At 33.0% G+C, this 5889-nt stretch overlaps 1 long non-coding RNA gene across 1 annotated transcript; it reads right to left on the bottom strand.

The window, feature by feature from the left end:
- Positions 1-1562: 1562 nt before the first annotated feature.
- Positions 1563-2433, bottom strand: LOC107893842 (uncharacterized). Its single transcript, XR_001683015.2, has 2 exons — positions 2254-2433; positions 1563-1977 (listed from the first exon to the last, which is right to left on the bottom strand). It is a non-coding gene; the product is annotated as an uncharacterized lncRNA (long non-coding RNA).
- Positions 2434-5889: the final 3456 nt, after the last annotated feature.

Below are 5889 nucleotides of genomic sequence, written 5' to 3'. Positions count from 1 at the left end.
AGGAAAGAAAAACCTCAAGTTTCATAAGCAACTTTCGACTAGTAATTAATTAAGGTAATCAAGCTAGATCTTTAAATTTTTATGGAAATTGAATCACGAGGGATTGATTTCGCTAACCCATATGTTAATTTCTTTAATTATTAGATGTTTAGCAAGTAGCCATTATAGTGAAATTGATGAAATTATGCTTGAATTTGAAAAGATTGTTAGTTAGTAAGCTTGGATTATGAAAAAGATTAAGTTAGAAATTAAGTTAAACTTGTTAGATTTTTTTTACATTAGAGACTAAATTGAATAAATTGAAAGTTGTCATGAAATTATGTTATAGACAAAAAGTATAGGGTCTCTTATGAAAGAATGTGAAATTGGATTTTGATCTGATATTAAATATTGAAAAATATGAGTATTTCAATTATAATGACTAAAATGAATGAAATGCAAAATATGTTGATTATATGTTTTAATGTGATTTGGATGTGAATTAATATTATGTTTATAATTGAATTATAGAAAGCAATTAAAGACGACAACAGGTAGTCTCGAGAGAAAAGAAATGCGAGAGTATCGATCTAACCATAAACGATGATGGATTGAGTTTTTTATTCAATTTTTTTGTTGGATTTTTCGAAGGTTTTTTTTGGGTTTGATGAAATCTAAATTGAAAAACAAGAATAAAGGACAAGGAGTGTCACTTTAGGGCTTTTGATTGATGGAAGCCAAATGGCGTCGGTAGCGACTTGGACGGGTAGTGTCTAGGGTGAGGAGAAGAGGAGAAGAAAAAAAGAAAGAATAGAGAAAGATGGGAAAAGGAGAAAGAAAAAAAAGAAAAAAAATAAATAATGATACCAAGAAAGAAAAAGAAAGAAGGAAAAAAATAAAAAAAATAATTTTTTTAAACAATATTTTTATTTAATATTTTGAAGAAAATAAATCTTGGAAAAGGTTAAAATAATTAAAAATATAATTTTTTTTACAAAATTTTAAAAACAATTTTGATAATTTTTTAATTTTTGAAATTATTTTATTTTTTTGAAACTTTAAAAATTTAATTAATTGCTGGCGACATCCACATTAGCAAAGTTAAAAGTTGTTAACTTTTTTGTCTATTTTGGGCTTAATTTGACAAAAATAAAATAAATTCAAAAGATAAAAGTGACGAAAAATTAAATGAAAGGTTAAAATGATTTTCTTTAAAGTTGGAGGACAAAAATAGTCATTATGCCTTCTAAAAAATATATAAGGATACTAAAATTCAAATTTAAGGTTTTCATAATAGTCAAAAGTTTAGGACTGCAATTTTTTATCATGCTATGTTTCCCAAAATAATCCAAAATAAAATTATCTTAATATCAAAATCAAAAATCAAAAATATTTTAATTGATTTTATATATAATAAAAATTAAAATCACTGCAACCAAAAATCTTTTATACCAAAAATTTAAACCATTAAATTAAATATCTCAAAAATAAAATATAATAGTTGATATATTATATTGTAAATCATATTGTAATAACTAAATTTGCCCAGCCCATAAATGAATAAATAAAAACAAAAACATAAATTAAAAAAATAATAAAGTTTATACAGTCCATGTACAAAGCCCAAAACTCATTTACATTTACAGCCCATTACCCGTTTACATTTGCACCCAAAAGGCCTAAAACCCTTAGCCTAGATACCTAAAACTAACCAGGGCCCAATTACACCCAAGCCTGTATGCTACCCAAAATACACAGGGCCCAAGTGGCCCAATTTACTAATGGAAGACAGAGAGGCCTAGGGTTTCAGAAACCCTAAGCGCCGCAAACATTTCAATCAACGCGTCTGTTCATCTCGCGTCGTTCCAGTTACCCACTATCAGTGCCGTGGTTCCAGGCCATGATTCCAGGCTTCAAATCATGCCGTGGTCGACGCCCGAATCAACGCCGGTGTACCGTTGTCAGCATTCGTTCACTGCTAAATCTCCTCGTTGGTACCTGCAAAAGGGGAAAGAAGAACGACAGAGGCAACACAAATATGGCAGGAAATAACATTAAATATGTAAAATACTATGTATAGTGGCTATAAAAAGCCCGAATTAAAACGATGTAAGGAGAATTTTTTTTAAGGAGATTCAATAAAAAACAAGAACGCATTTTACACTAAAAGAAATCAACAGTCGACTGGAGAATACATAGGTGATTACTATATTTCTTTTTTTTTTCTCTCTAAATACATATTAAAAGCATAAAAATAGAACAAAAGGGACGTACCGTTTTGATTTGTGGTGAAACAGGAAGCTTTCCAGCTTCTGACCGCCGTATATAGCGCCGTTGACGGTGGTGCATGGGCGCGTGCAAACCTTTGGCCGGAGGTTCAAGGGAACTCCGGGAACCCTTCCTCATCCCTCCTTCAGAGGGTTTTCTTTTTTTTTTTTTTAAATCAAATTTTAAAATGATTTCAAAACTGAAATTTGGCTTATATAGCCTTAACAAAAGGGTGCCGTTTTGCTTAAAATTATAAGCTTCAAAACGGCGTCGTATTAATGCTGAGATCCGCGTATTGACCCATGACCCGGGGAGGATCCGCGTGTTTTTTAAAAATGGACTAATTTCTCAATGGGTCCTTTCGCATTTTTGGTCTTTGTAATTTCATTTTATTTTTATTTTAATTCGGCCCTAATCTTTTATAATTGTTTCAATTTAATCCTAACGGCCATTAAAATTCATTCTGAAGAACGACGTCGTTTTGGGATTAGGGTAAATTGCCCAGTGAGTCCCTTGTAGTTTTGAACGCATTCCAATTAGGCCTAAACCTTTTTTTTTGTTATTTTTAGCCCTAGAACTTTAGTTTTATTTAATTTTAATCCCTTTAAATATATATATTTGCATAATTTATTTATTAAATACTTCATATATTATTTATTTTTATAAATATTAGTTATATAAAGTAATATATATTATTTTTATAATCCATTATATTATTTTTATACATTTTATTTATAAATTATATTATACGCTATATATTTTACCATATATTATTCCTTACATTACTTTTATTTTATTATAAAATATACATTATTTTATTACTCATTAACTACACATGTTTTATTATTATTAAATAAATATGTGTAATAATACTATTTAGTACATTATTTAATATATATTAAGTTATTATATTCTATAACATGATTTATATTAATCATTTTTTTTAAAAAAATTCTACTTATCATTCTTATATTATTTCTAAATATTTCTAAATATCTTTATTTTAATTTTAGTTGATTTATATTTTTATATGACCTGAATTTGCATATCTATTTTTGTTTTTTTTAGTATTGTTTTAGTAAGTTAAATTTTATAGATTTATTTATTACTTTATGTTATTGTTTTTATATATTTGCATGAAAATTAATTATCTAAGTTACATTTGCATAAAATATTATCACATATATATTATGCAATTTATATTGTTGTATTCATTATGCTCTATGTTATATTTAATATGTAACGATAATGCATGTATATTTTATATTATCTATGTTCACATATACATAAAATGATGGCATATATTGTGTAATTTATGCTGTTACTCATCATCTTTACTATATTTGTATGGAATGTTAAAATAGGTATCGTGTAGGTTAATATTGATCCTTTGCAACATGTTAAATGCACCATCACTTTAAAGATTTTTTTTATATTTCATTCGATCCAAAAGATTTTTTTTTAAATAAAGCAGATAGTGTCACTGAGGGGCATACATCAGAGTTATGGGACTTCACCAGTATTAATTCGACGCAGAATGAGTTTCCGGAGTTGAGAGACATTTGGGCCCAATGGGATGACGAGGCTAAGCAACTTTTCTATCAGAATTATGGAGATCTTCCTTATTTGCTAGACGTCATAGTAGATAGGCACTTGTTTCGAGCTATGGTACAGTTCTGGAACCCTGCTTATAGTTACTTTACATTTGGTGATATTGATCTTGTACCTACTTTGGAGGAGTATACGACTTTACTGCGTTGCCCGAGGATTCAGGGTCACAAGGCTTATGTTAGGCCTGTTAGCCTTCCAACTTTTACGAAGAAGTTAGTAATGATTATTGGGATGAGTGAGCAGTGGGTTGTAGCTCGTGTGTAGCAAAAAGGTGATAGTAAGTGCGTTCCATGGGCCGTTTTGAGGGATTTGATATCGACACATCCAGACGTAAAGAAAAGGGTCGACGTCCTAGCTTTGAGTATTTACGGCATGGTGATTTTCCCAAAGGCGTTGGGGCACATAGATGAGGCAGTTGCGAATTTGTTCAATCGTGTCGGTAAGCAGAATACACCGGTACCAGCAATCCTAGCTGAGACATTTAGATCTTTGAGTGCATGTCGGAGGGCTGGTGAGGGTAGATTCATTGGATGCGCACAGTTGCTGTTGGTTTGGTTCCACAGTAATTTTTGGAAGCTTGATAAGGTTCCTTGCCGAGTATTCTTTGAGGGTTATTCTCCCTTAAAGGAAGCAATAGACGTGCCTAGGAGAGATGACATTTCAGAGGAGATGTGGAAAGACATTCTTCAGAATCTTCGAGAGGAAGATGTTATGTGGAAGGCTCCTTGGTTGGTTCCTAGTGAAGTCCTTTACCGCTGTGGCAGTTTTGATTCGGTCCATTTGCCAGGAATTTGGGGAATTGTTGGATATGCACCATTGCTTGTTCTAAGGCAATATCGAGCGAGGCAGATCATACCGGTTACACAGGGTTTAGCTCAGAGTGATTTCTCTTATAAAGGAGATCACTATAAGAAGAGGATGTGAGAGATTTCTGAGGCTTGGAAGAAGCCTTTCTGTATGAAGATCTTGACCGAAGGCTCGACGTCAACCCTTGAGTATAAAGGATGGTTTAGTAGGAGAGTCAATGATAATGTCCCTAGGCCAATTTTGGGGTTGGCTCGATCATTAGAGGAGAGCTTACGAGTGGTTCCATCAGAGTTGGAGATTATGAAGCAAGAGTTCGAGAGAAAGAATTCGGAGCTTGAAAAGAGGATTGAGAAGCTCGAAGAGGAAAAAATGTGCTTGAGTCTCGACGTCGATGTTCAAAAGATGGAAGTCGAGAAGGTGAAAAAGGAAAAGAGAAAGATCGAGGAAGATCGAGATGATTTAAGGACACACTACAAGAAGGCTCAGATAACGCTGAAAAGGGTCAGATTAGGGAGATCTTCAGAGCAATGGCAGCAAGAGATTCAGGAAGAAAGAGCCAAAACCGAGTATTGGGAGAAGAAGTTCCAAGAGATGCAGTCGCGTAATCAGGCCCTAGAGAAGGAAAATCAAGGATTAAAAACTAAGGTAGCTGAACTTGGACGATCTCTTCATCATCACCGAGGTCGTAACTCTGCGATCGAGTTAAAGGCAAGCTTGAATAAGATCGAGGAAATGGAGCACGATATTGGAGGTTTGGAAGCAGCACTACAGAACTGTGAGCTACGAATTGAGCAGCTCGAGGCAAGAGAAGAACAGTGGAAGGGAGAACTTCACCATCTCTAGGATCAAGTTGGAAATAGGGATTATCTCCTGGGAGAAGCCTTAGTTCAGGTTCGAGAGGTTGCTGAACACTTGCAGGATTTGGCGGTACAAGCTAGAACGCTGAGTATAATGTATGAGTCATCGTCAGACAGAGGACGAAAGTTAGCATTGTTATTAGATAGGGTTAAGACTCTAGGCCTACGGGCAAAAGCGTATTTGTAATCCATTTTATGAAAAGATTTTTGTTCCTTAAATAACGTTTTCTAAAATGAAATTGAATCGGAATCGACATCTTTTTGCATTCATGCATTTACATTTCATAGCATCTCATTGCATCATATGTATTCGAGGTTATAGAAAGACCCTAATTAGTTAAAATTACTCATAGTTAGGGAGGAAAAT

The sequence above is a fragment of the Gossypium hirsutum genome, chromosome A13 (genome assembly GCF_007990345.1).
Source record: "Gossypium hirsutum isolate 1008001.06 chromosome A13, Gossypium_hirsutum_v2.1, whole genome shotgun sequence".
Classification (NCBI taxonomy): domain Eukaryota; kingdom Viridiplantae; phylum Streptophyta; class Magnoliopsida; order Malvales; family Malvaceae; genus Gossypium; species Gossypium hirsutum.
Note: the sequence above shows the minus strand (reverse complement) of the source record. Positions and strands in the feature narration are given on the sequence as shown.